The sequence below is a fragment of the Manis pentadactyla genome, chromosome 1 (assembly GCF_030020395.1).
Source record: "Manis pentadactyla isolate mManPen7 chromosome 1, mManPen7.hap1, whole genome shotgun sequence".
NCBI lineage: Eukaryota > Metazoa > Chordata > Mammalia > Pholidota > Manidae > Manis > Manis pentadactyla.
In genome coordinates, this window is record NC_080019.1 from 45,209,575 (window position 1) to 45,226,685 (window position 17,111).

At 38.9% G+C, this 17,111-nt stretch overlaps 1 protein-coding gene across 5 annotated transcripts in view; it reads left to right on the forward strand.

The window, feature by feature from the left end:
- The window catches only part of SEC22C (SEC22 homolog C, vesicle trafficking protein), a 72,419-nt gene that overhangs the window by 215 nt on the left and 55,093 nt on the right, over window positions 1-17,111 (forward strand). For 3 of the 5 annotated variants that reach the window (XM_057497517.1, XM_057497529.1, XM_057497526.1), the window contains exon 1: window positions 140-224. The exons of the other annotated variants lie outside the window; for them this stretch is intronic. The gene's annotated coding sequence lies outside the window, so the exon portion shown is untranslated. Of the gene's footprint in view, window positions 1-139; window positions 225-17,111 lie in introns of those variants that run through there. 5 annotated transcript variants of the gene reach the window in all.

The following is a 17,111-nucleotide window of genomic DNA, read 5'->3' on the forward strand; positions in this document are numbered from 1 at the left end:
ACCACCTCTTTCAATTCTCCGCCGGGACGGGGTGGAGATGCACCAGGATTGGACGCTTTGGGGTGTCGCTTAGCAGCAGCGAATGGAGGTTCAAGACTGGCGCATGCGCACAGTCGCTACCTGCCTTGGCAGCCCGTAACCCGAGGCCGGGTCCCAGTGGGTGAGGCAACGGGCTGCGCGGCGGGCGGCGCGGCGGGCGGGTGCCGACTCTCGGTCTGGGCAAGGTGAGAGCCGGCGGGCGAAGGCGGGGAGGCACGGCCCGTTAGCCGAGAGCGGGTGGGGTTGGCTGTGGCGCAGGGCGGGGCTGCAGGAGAAGGCGGCCCTAGCTCGCCCCGCCCTCAAGCCTGGACTGTCCCCACGGGGCTTGGTGGGGCCGTCCGTCCGCCTTCTGCCGGCTGCCCTCCGGCCCCAGGGGCTGCCCGAGGCACGCTTGCTTGCAGGAACCCTCAGTTCACTAGTGCGTGTCGAACGCTGCCCCCAGTGGGAGGAGAAGGGGTGTGTTCTTAAGACGAGGGACGATTGTTTGCTTAATTATCCACGAAGCTCACGTCAGAGTACTGTTGAAGAGCAAACTTCCCTTAGAGTGCGAATTTGTGAGACTTAGTTTACCAAATACTGGGTGCGCTGGACCAGTTTTTCTGAATATCAGTGTAGGAGGTGATGTACGTTTGCAACCATTATAGGCTTACACCTGTATCTCTAGAGCCAGAAGGATAAAGCACTTCGGGAAAAACTAGGTTTGTAGAAATCAAAGCCACAAAGCAATGTTCCTGTTGCTGAAAGTAACTGATGAAATCTGTGACATGGTCAGAAAAAAATAAAGCTCAGACCGATGGACAGGATAAATCGTCATCAAATTTTACACAGAGAGGAAAATCCTTAATTTTAGTAAAATGAAAATGTAAATGATTGAAAGTAGTTTAGTATTGCTGAATATAATTAAACTTGACAGTAATAGAGTTTGCTCTGGAAAATACATTTTAGGCATAGCTCTGTTTGTGTTACAACTCAAAGGATATCTTGGGGTTGCAGAGGTTTTTATTCTCAGAAGGAGCCTTAGAACTCAACTGCATCCAAAAGATGATTGATCGTCAGAGAGGAAAACCGACTTATTCAAAGTAATACAGTGAGTAAGGGGCACTTATAGCAAGTGTAGCCGTAGGCCTGGGCTCCTTCTATTAACGGGATCTGATTAGTTTTTAGTATTAGTCCTTTAGAAGAAAGACTTTTTAATACAGTAGCTATAATTCCAAAGATTGGATTTAAAGAAGTGAAATGTAGTGAAAAGATCATAGGCTTTTGACTATTTCAAGTAAGGAAGTTTGGGTTGAATTGTGAAGCTAATTTTCCCACCTGTCCAATATATATTATGCCTGCCTCATAGTAGTAAGCATTAAATAACGTTATCAGTGTGAAAGTTCCTAGTAAAATGTGTGGCAAATGACAGAGTTGACTACCCTCCTCTCCAGCCCATCCCCAAGCAACGAGAAACAAAGGAGCCTGCATGATCTACACATTAGGTAACCAGTTCAGAAGTCCTATGGCTGAAGGTGATAATTTTGTCTTATGTATTGTGTATTGGAGGAGTGGGTAATATGGCTATGGTGAACACTTGTGTTTGAATATTTGTGTGCCAAATGAAACTTGTTTTGCAAGACCCAATAATTAAATGTTTTTCTCTCTCTCCCTTTCCTTCTGTTGCCCTTTTGGAGGGAAAAGGAGTTGGGTGGAGGGGAGGTATGTGGTAGGGATTTGGGAGAGGGTTAAGGGTAAAGGGGAGAAAAAAAAGCCAGTGGGAGCAAGGGTGGCTTCCAGCTAGATGCAAAGTCTTTGCTGGTAGAATAGGGATAATCTATGACATGAGCAGTTTATAAATAGATAATGAAAAGAGGATTAGGAGATGAGAGAGGCAGATTAAAATATAATTAAAAAATTTTTATTAACGTATGATTGATATACACTCTTCTGAAGGTTTCACATGAAAAAACAATGTGGTTACTACATTCACCATATTATCAAGTCCCCACCCATACCCCAATGCAGTCACTGTCCATCAGTGCAGCAAGATGCCACAGATTCACTATGTGCCTTCTCTGTGCTACACTGTTCTCCCCATGATCCCCCATACCATGTGTACTAAACATAACACCCCTCAGTCCCCTTCTCCCTCCCTCCCCATCTACCCTCCCACATCCCTCTAAAATATAATTTTATAAAACCTAGCAGTACTTTGGATGTTGTGTATTTGATTAGTACTTCAATTTCTACTTAAAAAAAATTCCATCTATATAAACCTCTTTCATTTTTTCTCCCCAACTGGAGATACTGAAAATCATTCAAAATGTAGATCAGGGATGTTGTGTATTTGATTAGTACTTCAATTTCTACTTAAAAAAAATTCCATCTATATAAACCTCTTTCATTTTTTCTCCCCAACTGGAGATACTGAAAATCATTCAAAATGTAGATCAGAACATGGCAAAATCTGTAAATCCACATTTCTTGTTTCAGTCAGCAAATACATGGCAGCCTTTAGGACATTCATTTATTTGCATAGCAGTTTTTATTTCTCAGTTTTTTTACTGAGGGCTTCCTAAAATCTGCCAGGCATGGTGACACCTTACAAGGTCCACTGGCCTGTAGAAGGAGCTGGTAAGACCTGGAAGACAGACCAGTGTCACCATGTGAGCACTCTTAGACTGCCTTTGTCCTTGTGTAATTGATAATATTTTTTCAATAATTGTGACATGATTTTCCAGATTCATACCACTGCTTTCCTGTTGTAATCTGAATACCGGTTATCTGCAAACAGCTTTTATTTTAATGAATCCTGAGATTATAGTACTTTCCAGTTTGAAAATGTCATGTAGTTATGGAGCTGCTCATTATAAATTATGTTCTTCAACACTTTTGCATAAATCATCAGAACTATAGCTAATTAGCAGAAAAGATTATTGCTCTACTAGTAGAGATATTTTAAAATGACATTTAAAGATAAAAAGCAAGTATGAGCATAAGTTAATTAAGTGGTATGAAGACCTTATGTTAATACTTCTTTTTTCAACTTTTGTTTTGAAATAATTATCATCACAGGAAGTTGCAAAGATAATCCAGAGAGGTTTCATATACCATTTACCTAGTTTTCTCCATTGGTTACATATTATATAACTGTAATGCAACATCAAATCCAGGAAATGAGCATCAATATAATGTGAATAGTTCTATGTCATTTTATCATATGTGTAGATTACATGTGTCACACATGTAACCACCCCAACAAGTCAATATATTATCCATCACTGCAAAGATCTTCCTCTTGCTCTTCCTTTATCGTCACACTCATTCCTCTCCTCCCCATCATCCCTAACCCTTGGCAACCACTGATCAGTTCTCCATTGCTATAATATTGTCATTTTGAGAATGGTACATAAAGAATTCACATAGTATGGTGACCTTTTGAGATTGGCTTTTTTCACTCAACACAATATTCTTTTTATTTATTTATCTTTTATTTTGGTATCATTAATGCACAATTACATGAGCAACATTATGATTACTAGACTCCCCCCATTGTCAAGTCCCCACCAAATACCCTACTACAGATCACTGTCCATCAGCATAGTAAGATGCTGTAGAATCACCACTTGTCTTCTCTGTCAACACAGTATTCTTGAGATCCGTGTAACTTGTTCTGTGTTCTCTGTGTTTTAATAGTTTGTTCCTTTTTATGGCTGAGTAGCAATTCACAGTATGAATGTGCTGTTTTGTTTAATCATTCACTATTTGTAGAACATTTTGGTTGTTTCTAGTTTTAGGCTGTTAAAAATAAACCTGTTATGAACAATTGTACACAGGTTTTTGTATGGACATAAATTTTTATTTCTCTGGAATAAATGCCTAGGAGTGTGATTAATAGATCATATGGTAATTGCATGCTTAGTTTTTTAAAAAAATTTTTTATTAAGGTATTATTGATATACACTCTTATGAAGGTTTCACGTGAAAAAATGATGTGGTTACTACATTTACCCATATTATCAAGTCCCCACCCAATTCCCCAATGCAGTCACTGTCCATCAGTATAGTAAGATGCCACAGATTCACTATTTGCCTTCTCTTTTACACTGTTTTCCTGGTGATCACCCACACCATATATACTAAACATAACACCCCTCATTCCCCTTCTCCCTCCCCAACCCCTTCCCCACCCCTCCCCTTTGGTAACCACTAATCCCTTCTTGGAGTCTCTGAGTCTGCTACTATTTTGTTCCTTCAGTTTTACTTTGTTGTTATACTCCACAAATGAGGGAAATCATTTGGCACTTATCTTTCTCCGCCTGGCTTATTTTACCAAGCATAATATCCTCTAGCTCCATCCATGTTGTTGCAAATGGTAGGATTTGTTTCTGTATATGTACCACATCATCTTTATCCATTCATCTACTGATGGACACTTAGGTTGATTCCATATCTTGGCTATTGTAAAAAGTGTTGCAATAAACGTAGGGGTGCATATGTCTTTTTGAATCTGAGAAGTTGTATTATTTGGGTAAATTCCAAGGAGTGGGATTCCCGGGTCAAATGGTATTTCTATTTTGAGTTTTTTGAGGAACCTCCATATTGCTTTCCACAATGGTTGAACTAGCCCACATTCCCACCATCAGTGTAGGAGGGTTCCCCTTTCTCCGCATCTTCGCCAGCATTTGTTGTTCTTAGTCTTTTCAATGCTGGACATCCTTACTGGTGTGAGGTGATACCTCATTGTGGTTTTAATTTGCATTTCCCTCATGATTAGTGATGTGTAGCATCTTTTCATGTGTCTGTTGGCTATCTGAATTTCTTCTTTGGAGAACTGTCTCTTCATATCCTCTGCCCATTTTTTAATCAGGTTATTTGCTTTTTGGATGTTGAGTCATGTGAGTTCTTTATATATTTTGGATGTTAACCCCTTGTCAGATATGTCATTTACAAATATATTCTCCCATTCTATAGGATGCCTTTTTGTTCTGTTGATGGTGTCATTTGCTGTAAAGAAACTTTTAAGTTTGATGTAGTCCCATGTGTTCACTTGTGCCTTTGTTTTCCTTGTTCCAGAAGATGCATTCAGGAAGAAGTTGCTCATGCTTATATTCAGGAGATTTTTGCTTATGTTGTCTTCTAAGAGTTTTATGGTTTCATGACTTACATTCAGGTCTTTGATTGAGTTTACTTTTGTGTATGGGGTTAAACAATAATCCAGTTTCATTCTCTTGCATGTAGCTGCCCAGTTTTGCCACCACCAGGTGTTGAAGAGGCTTTCATTTCCCCATTGTATGTTCATGACTGCTTTATCAAACATTAATTGACCATATATGGTTTGGTTTATATCAGGGCTCACTAGTCTGTTCCATAGATCTATTCGTCTGTTCTTGTGCCAGTACCAAATTGTCTTGATTACTGTGGCTTTGTAGTAGAGCTTGAAGTTAGGGAGCGAGATCTCTCCCGCTTTATTCTTCCTTCTCAGGATTGCTTTGGCTCTTCGGGGCCTTTTGTGGTTCCATATGAATTTTAGAACTATTTTCTCTAGTCCATTGAAGAATGCTGTTGGTATTTTGATAGGAATTGCATTGAATCTGTAGATTGCTTTAGGCAGGATGGCCATTTTGACAGTATTAATTCTTCCTATCCATGAGCATGGGATGTGTTTCCATTTATTGGTATCTTCTTTAATTTCTCTCATGAGTGTCTTGTAGTTTTCAGGGTATAGGTCTTTCACTTCCTTGGTTAGGTTTATTCCTAGGTATTTTATTCTTTCTGATGCAACTGTGAATGGACTTGTTCTCCTGATTTCTCCTTCTGCTAGTTCATTGTTAGTATATAGGAATGCCACAGATTTCTGCATATTAACTTTGTATCCTGCAACTTTGCTGAATTCCGATATTAGATCTAGTAGTTTTGGAGTGGATTCTTTAGGGTTTTTTATGTACAGTATCATGTGATCTGCATACAGGGACAGCTTAACTTTTTCCTTGCCAATCTGGATGCCATTTTTTTCTTTGTGTTGTCTGATTGCCGTGGCCTGGACCTCCAGTACTATGTTGAATAGAAGTGGGGAGATTGGACATCCTTGTCTTGTTCTCGATTTTAGACAAAAAGCTTTCAGCTTCTTGCAGTTAAGTATAATGTTGGCTATGGGTTTGTCATATGTGGATGGCCTTTATTATGTTGAGGTACTTGCCCTCCATACCCATTTTGTAGAGAGTTTTTATCCTGAATGGATGTTGAATTTTGTCAAATGCTTTTTCAGCATCTATGGAGATGATCATGTGGTTTTTCTCCTTCTTGTTGTTGATGTGGTGGATGATATTGATGGATTTACGAATGTTGTACCATCCTTGCATCCTTGGAATAAATCCTACTTGATCATGATGGATGATCTTCTTAATGTATTTCTGAATTTGGTTTGCTAATATTTTGTTGAGTATTTTTGCATATATGTTCATCAGGGACATTGGTCTGTAATTTTCTTTTATTGTTGTGTCTCTGCCTGGTTTTGGTATTAGAGTGATGCTGGCCTCATAGAACAAGTTTGGAAGTTTTCCCTCTTCTTCTACTCTTTGGAAAACTTTAAGGAGTATGGGTATTAGGTCTTCCCTAAATGTTTGATAAAATTCAGCGGTGAAGCCATGTGATCCTGGAGTTTTGTTCTTAGGTAGTTTTTTGATTACCAATTCAATTTCTTCTCTGGTAATTGGTCTATTCAGATTTTCTGTTTCTTCCTGGGTCAGCCTTGGAGTGTTGTATTTTTCTAGAAAATTGTCCATTTCTTCTAGGTTATCCAGTTTGTTGGCATATAATTTTTCATAGTATTCTCTCATAATTCTCTGTATTTCTGTGGTACCTGTTGTGATTTTCCCTTTCTCATTTCTGATTCTGTTTATGTGAGTAGACCCTCTTTTTTTCTTGATAAGTCTGGCTAAGAATTTATCTATTTTGTTTGTTTTCTAGAAGAAAAAGCTCTTTTCTTTATTTTTCCTCTCATCTTTATTATGTCCCTCCTTCTACTGACTTTGGGCCTCATTTGTTGTTCTTTTTCTAGTTTCATTAATTGTGAGTTTAGACTGCTTATATGGGATTGTTCTTCTTTCCTGAGGTAGGCCTGAATTGCAATATACTTTCCCCTTAGCACGGCCTTGGCTGTGTCCCACACATCTTGCGGTGTTGAATTATTGTTGTCATTTGTCTCCATATATTGCTTGATCTCTGTTTTTATTTGGTCATTGATCCGTTGGTTATTTAGGAGCATGTTGTGAAGCCTCCATGTGTTTGTGGGATTTTTCACTTTATTTGTGTAATTTATTTCTAGTTTCATACCTTTGTGGTTTGAGAAGCTGGTTGGTGCAATTTCAATCTTTTTTAATTTGAGGCTGTTTTTGTGGCCTAGTATGTGATCTATTCTTGACAATGTTCCATGTGCACTTTAGAAGAATGTGTATTCTGCTGCTTTTGGGTGTAGAGTTCTGTAGACGTCTGTTACATCCATCTGTTCTAATGTGTTGTTCAGTGCCACTGTGTCCTTACTTATTTTCTGTCTGGTTGATCTGTCCTTCATAGTGAGTGCAGTGTTGAGGTCTCCTAGAATGAATGCATTGCATTCTGTTTCCCCTTTTAATTCTGTTAGTATTTGTTTCACATATGTAGGTGCTCCTCTTGGGAGCATAGACATTTATAATGGTTATATCTTCTTGTTGGGTTGACCCCTTTATCATTATGTAATGTTGTTCTTTGTCTCTTGTGACTTCCTTTGTTTTGAAGTCTATTTTTTCTGATACAAGTACTGCAACTCCTGCTTTTTTCTCCCTATTAGTTGCATGAAATATCTTTTTCCATCCCTTCACTTTAGTCTGTGTATGTCTTTGGGTTTGAAGTGAGTCTCTTGTAGGCAGCATATAGATGGGTCTTGTTTTTAATCCATTCAGTGACTCTATGTCTTGATTGGTGCATTCAGACCATTTACATTTAGGGTGATTATCCATAGGTATGTACTTAGTGCCATTGCAAGCTTTGGATTAGTGGTTACCAAAGGTTCAAGGTTAGCTTCCTTACTATCAGAGTCTTAACTTAAGTCACTTAGTATGCTACGACAAACACAATCTAAAGGTTCTTTTTTTCTACCCCTTTTTCTTCCTCCTCTATTCTTTATGTATTAGGTATCATCTTTTGTACTATTTGTCTTTTCCTTGATTGACTTTGGGTATACTTGGTTTATTTTTGCGTTTGCTTAGTAATTAACTTCTACTTTCTTAACTGTGGTTTTATTATCTCTGGTGACAGCTATTAACCCTTAAGAACATTTCCATCTATAGCAGTCCCTTCAAAATACTGTAGCGATGGTTTGTGGGAGGTAAATTCTATCAGCTTTTGCTTATCTGGAAATTGTTTAATCCCTACTTCAAATTTAAATGATAATCTTGCCAGATAAAGTATTCTTGGTTCAAGGCCGTTCTGCTTCATTGCATTAAATATATCATGCCACTTTCTTTTGGCCTGTAAGGTTTTTGTTGAGAAGTCTGATGGTAGCCTGATGGGCTTTCCTTTGTATGTGATCTTATTTCTCTCTCTGGCTGCTTTTAATAGTCTGTCCTTATCATTGATCTTTGCCATTTTAATTACTATATGTCTTGGTGTTGTCTTCCTTGGATTCCTTGTGTTGGGAGATCTGTACACCTCCATGGCTTGAGAGACTATCTCCTTCCCCAGACTGGGGAAGTTTTCAGCAATTACCTCCTGAAAGACACTTTTAACCCATTTTTCTCTCTCTTCGTCTTCTGGTACCCCTATAATGTACATATTGTTCCATTTGGATTGGTCACACAGTTCTCTCAATATTCTTACATTCTTAGAGATCCTTTTTTCTCTCTGTGCCTCAGCTTCTTTGTATTCTTCATCTCTAATTTCTGGTTCATTCATCATTTCCTCCACTGTAACGTGCTTTTAAAAGTTTCCATTATATGTTTTATTTCTGATACTGTGTTCTGTAATGATTGGATCTCCAACTGCAATTCATTCCTGAGTTCTTGAATATTTTTCTGTACCTCCATGAGCATGTTAATGATTTATATTTTGAAATCCCTTTCAGGAAGATTCATGAGATCTATGTCATTTGAATCTTTCTCAGCAGTTGTATTCGTAATTTTCCTTTGAACCAGGTTTCTTTGGCGTTTCATGTTTGTATATGGCACCCTCTAGTGCCCAGACACTGTACTCGCTGGAGCTGCTCAGCCCCTGAAGGAATGTCGGGCATTGCAGGTGAGTCGTATTGGTGCCTGGGGGGAGGAAAGAGGTGTTTCCTGCTTCCTGGCCGCTATGCTTGTCTCCACTGCCTGAACCAGTGGGCTGAGCACACAGGTATAAGCTCCTATGCTTTACGTTTGCAGTTGCTGTAGACAGATCTTCCCTCTGGCTGGCCTAGTGCCGGTGTAGTGTTTGCCAGTTTGTGAGCCAGGTGGGGCTGGCCGGGAGAAGGACACAGTAGGCTGCGTATCACGGAGGGGGTCCTTGGTACTGTGTAGTCAGGCAGGGAGCTGGGGCACCTGGAGATCGTGAAAGCTCCCAACCTGCTGGGCAGAGTGCACCCAGATAATTTTGTCTACTTATCTTTTCTCCTGAGCAGTAAACTCTGTGCAATCTTTGCCCCTTTAGCAACCCTCTTGCTGTTAGGTAGTCTCTCAGACTACCCGCCTTTCTTTTGTCCCAGAGCAGCTAGATATGGATCCCTGCTTTCCACAAGCGGCTGGAATCTCAGTCTCTCCAGGAATTCTGCCTGTCTTAGCTTTCCAAACCCCTAATCACAAGTGTACCATGGAAGCACCATGAAATGTAGGTTTGTGCTCCCAGAGCAGATCTCCGGAGTTAGGTATTCAGCAGTCCCAGGCCTCCACCCACTTCCCTGCTCCGTTTCTCTTCCTCCCGCCGGTGAGCTGGGGTGTGAGAAGGGCTTGGGTGCCACTGGACCATAGCTTTAGTACATTACCCTGTTCTGTGAGGTTCATTCTTTTCTCCAGGTATATGGAGATTCCCACAATCCTCTTGCCTGTTGCTCTTTCATGATTAGTTGTATTAATTATATTTTCCTGTTAAATTTGGTTTTAGGTGGAAGCCTCTGTCTCACTTCTCACGCTGCCATCTTTAATCCTCTGCATGTTTAGTTTTAAAAGAAACTGCCAAACCATTTTCCAAATTAATTGTACAATTTTTTCAGTCCTATCAGTAATGAATGAGAGATCGAGTTCTTCTGCATGCTTCCTAGCACTTGATATTGTCATTTTAAACAATTTTAGCTGTACTGATAAGTATGTAGTATAATTTCATTGTGATTTCAATTGCATTGCCCTTAATAGCTAGTGATGCAGAACATCATTTCATGTGCTTATTTGCTATCTCTATATCCTATTTGGTGATATGTCTGTTCATGGTCTCTGCCCATTTTCTAACTGGATTTTTTTACCATTCAGTTTTGAGAGTTCTTTATAAATTTTACACGTCTACAGCCCATAATCAGATATGTGGTTTACAGATATTTTCTCCCAATGTCTAGCTTGTCCTTTCATCCTCTTCACATAGGCTTTGTAAAACAAAAGTTTTAAATTTTGGTGAAACCCAATTTACTGATTTTTCTTTTATATGTTATGCTTTTGGTGTTATGTCTAAGAACGTTTCCCTATGTCCTGAAGACTTTCCTTTATATATTCCACTTTTATAGTTCTTTTTAATATTTAAATTTGTGATACATTTGGTATTTTTTTTTGTGGTGTCATTAATATACAATCACATGGGCTACTTGTGGTTACTAGATTCCCTCCATTATCAAGTGCCACCACATACCCCATTACAGTCACTGTCTGTTTAGTAAGATGGTATACAATCACTACTTGTTGTCTTTGTGCTGTGCTGCCTTCCCTGTGCTCCCCTTCATTATGTCTGTTAATTGTAATGCTCCTTTTTCCTCTTATCCCAGCCTTCCCACCCACCCTCCCCAGTCCCTTTCCCTTTGGTAACTGTTAGTTCTGTGAGTCTGCTGCTGTTTTGTTCCTTTAGTCTTTTCTTTGTTCTTATACTCCACATATGAGTGAAATCATTTGGTACTTGTCTTTCTCTGCCTGGCTTATTTCACTGAGCATAATACCCTCTAGCTCCATCCATGTTGTTGCAAATGGTAGGATTTGTTTTCTTCTTATGGCTGAATAATATTCCATTGTGTATATGTATCACCTCTTCTTTATCCATTCATCTACTGATGGACCCTTAGATTGCTTCCATTTCTTGGGTATTGTAAATACTGCTGCGATGTCCATAGGGGTGCATATGTCTTTTTCAAACTGGGTTCCTGCATTCTTAGGGTAAATTCCTAGGAATGGAATTCCTGGGTCAAATGGTGTTTCTATTTTTAGTTTTTTGAGGAACCTCAGTTCTGCTTTCCACAATGGTTGAATGTGTTTACATTCCCACCAGCTGTGTAGGAGGGTTCCCCTTTCTCCGCATCCTCGCCAGCATTTGTTGTTCCTAGTCCTTTCTATGTTAGCCATCCTAACTGGTATGAAGTGATATCTCATTGTGGTTTTAATTTGCATTTCCCTGATAATTAGTGCTGTGGAGGATTCTTTCATGTGTCTGTTGGCTATCTGAATTTCTTCTTTGGAGAAGTGTCTGTTCATATCCTCTGCCCATTTTTTAATATGGTTATTTGCTTTTTGGGTTTTGAGGCATGTGAGTTGTTTATATATTTTGGATGTTAACCCTCTTGTCAGATACATCATTTACAAATATAGTCTCCCATACTTTAGGATGCCTTTTTGTTCTGCTGATGGTGTCTTTTGCTGTACAGAATCTTTTCAGCATCATGTAGTCCCATGTGTTCATTTTTGCTTTTGTTTCCAATGCCCAAAGGGATGTGTTCAGGAAAAAGTTGCTCATGTTTATATTCAGAAGATTTTTGCCTATGTTGTCTTCTAAGAGTTCTATGGTTTCATGGCTTACATTCAGGTCCTTGATCCATTTTGAGTTTACTTTTGTGTATGGGGTTAGACAATAATCCAGTTTCATTCTCTTTCATGTAGCTGTCCAGTTTTGCCAGCAACAGCTGTTGAAGAGGCTGTCATTTCCCCATTGTATATCAATGGCTCCTTTATTGTATACTAATTGACCATATATGGTTGGGTTCATATCTGGGCTCTCTAGTCTGTTCCATTGGTCTATAGGTTTGTTCTTGTGCCAATACCAAATTGTCTTGATTACTTTGGTTTTGTAGTAGAGCTTGAAGTCAGGAAATGCAATCCCCCCAGCTATATTTCCTTCTCAGGATTGGTTTGGCTATTTGGGGCCTTTTGTGCTTCCATATGAATTTTAGAACTATTTGCTCTAGTTTGTTGAAGATTGCTCCTGGTATTTTGATAGGGATTGCATTGAATCTGGAGATTGCTTTAGGCAGGATGGCCATTTTGATAATATTAATTCTTCCTATCCATGAGCACGAGTTGTGTTTCCATTTATTGGTATCTTCCTTTATTTCTCTTATGAGTGTCTTGTAGTTTTTAGGGTATAGGTCTTACACTTCCTTGGTTAGGTTTATTCCTAGGTATTTTATTCTTTTTGATGCAACTGTGAGTGGAATAGAAATTTCCTGATTTCTCTTTCTACTAGTTTATCGTTAGTGTATAAGAATGCAACAGATTTCTGTGTATTAATTTTGTATCCTGCAACTTTGCCGAATTCAGGTACTAGATCTAGTAGTTTTGGAGTGAATTCTTTAGGGTTCTTTTTTTGTACAATATCATGTCATCTACAAACAGGGACAGTTTAACTTCTTCCTTACCAATCTGGATGCCGTTTATTTCTATGTGTAGTCTGATTGCTGTGGCTAGGCCCTCCAGAACTGTTGAATAAAAGTGGGGAGAGTGGGCATCCTTGCCTTGTTCCCGATCTTAAAGAAAAAGCCTTTAGCTTCTCAGTGTTCAGTGTAATGTTGGCTGTGGGTTTGTCATATATGGCCTTTACTATGTTGAGGTACTTTCCCTCTGTATCCATTTTGTTGAGATTTTTTATCATGAATGGAAGTTGAATTTTGTCGAATGCTTTTTCAGCATCTATGGAGATAATCGTGGTTTTTGTCTATCTTTTTATTGATGTGGTGGATGATATTGTTGGTTTTTTTTTCTTTTTTTTTTTTTGTGAGGGCATCACTCATATTTATTGATCAAATGGTTGTTAACAACAATAAAATTCTGTATAGGGGAGTCAATGCTCAATGCACAATCATTAATCCACCCCAAGCCTAATTTTCGTCAGTCTCCAATCTTCTAAGGCATAACAAACAAGTTCTTACATGGAGAACAAATTCTTACATAGTGAATAAGTTCTTACATGGTGAACAGTACAAGGGAAGTCATCACAGAAACCTTCGGTTTTGCTCATGCATTATGAATTATAAACAGTCAGTTCAAATATGAATACTCATTTGATTTTTTTTTTTTTTTTTAATAATTATTTTTTATTGAAGGGTAGTTGACACACACTATTACATTACATGAGTTTCAAGTGTACAACACAGTGGTAGAACATTTATATACATAATTCTAGGTTCCAGCTATCACCCTACCAGGCTGTTACAATATCTTGACTATATTCCTTATGCTATACATTACATCCCGGTTACTAATTTATTTTACCATTGGAAGTCTGTCCTTTTTTTTTTTTTTTTTTTTTTTTGTGAGGGCATCTCTCATATTTATTGATCAAATGGTTGTTAACGACAATAAAATTCTGTATAGGGGAGTCAATGCTCAATGCACAATCATTATTCCACCCCAAGCCTAATTTTTGTCAGTCTCCAATCTTCTGAGGCATAACAAACAAGTTTTTACATGTAGAACAAATTCTTACATAATGAATAAGTTACATAGTGAACAGTACAAGGGCAGTCATCACAGAAACTTTCGGTTTTGCTCATACATTATGAACTATAAACAGTCAGTTCAAATATGAATACTGATTTGGTTTTTATACTTGATTTATATGTGGATACCACATTTCTCTCTTTATTATTATTATTTTTAATAAAATGCTGAAGTGGTAGGTAGATACAAGATAAAGGTAGAAAACATAGTTTAGTGTTGTAAGAGAGCAAATGTAGATGATCAGGTGTGTGCCTGTAGACTATGTGTTAATCCAAGCAGGACAAGGGCAATAAAACATCCACATATGCAGAAGATTTCTCTCAGAACAGGGGGGGTGAGGTTCTAAGCCTCACCTCTGTTGATCCCCAATTTCTCACCTGATGGCCCCCCTGCAACTGTGCCTGTCTTAGGTTGTTCCTCCCTTGAGGAATCTTACCCGTCTCTGGCTAACCAGTCATCTTCCGGGGCCATACAGGGAAATGTAAAGTTGGTAAATGAGAGAGAAGCCTTACTGTTTGAAATGGTTAGCTTTTTATTTCTTTGCATATTTATGCCCTGTAACTTCTATGCCCAGCATTTGTCTTGAGGTATCTTTACCACTTGGAAGAATTATGATACTCGGTAAATTTGATATGAGGCACGAATTCTATTTAAGGGTTGTAATTAGGAAGGAAGAAGAAAAGCTATAGAAGTAGCAGGCAGAAGAAAACATGGGAAGATTGATTATTTCTTTGACATATCTTCTTGTAGAGTAACTTCAGCATGTACAGGTTTTAAGCTACTACTTAAATTGCGCACACAGATTAACATAATAGGAGTATAGTTACATAACCAAAGCATACCTGTAATTACCAGCCATCTCCAGTGAAACCAAGAAAACCAGTTAGGCACCTTAGGCATTTGTGAAAACTTATCTATGATATGGTGGATATTGTCCAACTGAACTTGAACAGTCTGAGAGAAATCAGACAAATTAAAACAACCCATTCCTGGGGAATGTTCACATCCCTTATGTTCTTTTAACAGTAAATAGTCTGTAGTTGTAAGATTTTGGAGTGCTATAATTTCACTTCTCCTAATTCTTGATTGAGTTCCAACAGTATAGATCCAGTCAAATTTGTTGTTTTACTGTATGCACAGGCCAGCTTAGATATCTCCTTCCTCATTCCCATGGCAAGTCCAGGAACTGGTGGGATGAGTGCATCTACAGCTGTAGCAGTGCGTGGATCTTTATTGGGGTTTTTTGATGATCATCTTCTGGTATGAGTCTTCCTGAGAGTGCTGATGTTGGAAGTTCTTTTTCATATCGTATCTTAGTTCATTTTCGGGGTATCCCAATTAGGCTTTGATCCTCTGTATAAACACAAACAGACCCTTTGCCTACCCTTTTATATGCCCTTCATACTCTTGTGTAGAACTCATTGGAGGTTACCACACAGGAACTGCCCATTTTTTTTTTTTGGTATCACTAATCAACACTTACATGACGAATATTATGTTTACTAGGCTCTCCCCTATACCAGGTCCCCCCTATAAACCCCTTTACAGTCACTGTCCATCAGCATAGCAAAATGTTTTAGAATCACTACTTGTCCTCTCTGTGTTGTACAGCCCTCCCCTTTCTCCCACCTCCCCCTATGCATGATGATCTTAATACCCCCCTTTTTCTTTACCCCTCTTATCCTTCCCAGCCACCCATCCTCCCCAGTCCCTTTCCCTTTGGTACCTGTTAGTCCATTCTTGAGTTCTGTGATTCTGCTGCTGTTTTGTTCCCTCAGTTTTTCCTTTGTTCTTATATTCCACAAATAAGTGAAATCATTTGGTATTTCTCTTTCTCCGCTTGGCTTGTTTCACTGAGCATAATACCCTCCAGCTCCATCCATGTTGCTGCAAATGGTTGGATTTGCCCTTTTCTTATGGCTGAGTAGTATTCCATTGTGTATATGTACCACATCTTCTTTATCCATTCATCTATCGATGGACATTTAGGTTGCTTCCAATTCTTGGCTATTGTAAATAGTGCTGCGATAAACATAGGGGTGCACTGATCTTTCTCATACTTGATTGCTGCATTCTTAGGGTAAATTCCTAGGAGTGCAATTCCTGGGTCAAATGGTAAGTCTGTTTTGAGCATTTTGATGTACCTCCACACTGCTTTCCACAATGGTTGAACTAACTTACATTCCCACCAGCAGTGTAGGAGGGTTCCCCTTTCTCCACAGCCTCGCCAACATTTGTTGTTGTTTGTCTTTTGGATGGCAGCCATCCTTACTGGTGTGAGGTGATACCTCACTGTAGTTTTAATTTGCATTTCTCTGATAATTAGCGATGTGGAGCATCTTTTCATGTGTCTGTTGGCCATCTGTATTTCTTTTTTGGAGAACTGTCTGTTCAGTTCCTCTGCCCATTTTTTAATTGGGTTATTTGTTTTTTGTTTGTTGAGGCATGTGAGCTCTTTATATATTCTGGACGTCAAGCCTTTATCAGATGTGTCATTTTCAAATATATTCTCCCACACTGTAGGGTTCCTTTTTGTTCTATTGATGGTGTATTTTGCTGTACAGAAGCTTTTCAGCTTAATATAGTCCCACTTATTCATTTTTGCTGTTGTTTTCCTTGCCTGGGGAGATATGTTCAAGAAGAGGTCACTCATGTTTATGTCTAAGAGGTTTTTGCCTTTGTTTTCTTCCAAGAGTTTAATGGTTTCATGACTTACCTTCAGGTCTTTGATCCATTTTGAGTTTACTTTTGTATATGGGGTTAGACAATGGTCCAGTTTCATTCTCCTACATGTAGCTGTCCAGTTTTGCCAGCACCATGTGTTGAAGAGACTGTCATTTCGCCATTGTATGTCCATGGCTCCTTTATTGTATATTAATTGACCATATATGTCTGGGTTAATGTCTGGATTCTCTAGTCTGTTCCATTGGTCTGTGGCTCTGCTCTTGTGCCAGTACCAAATTGTCTTGATTACTATGGCTTTATAGTAGAGCTTGAAGTTGGGGACTGAGATCCCCCCTACTTTATTCTTCTTTCTCAGGATTGCTTTGGCTATTCGGGGTCTTTGGTGTTTCCATATGAATTTTTGAATTATTTGTTCCAGTTCATTGAAGAATGTTGCTGGTAGTTTCATAGGGATTGCATCAAATCTGTATATTGCTTTGGGCAGGATGGCCATTT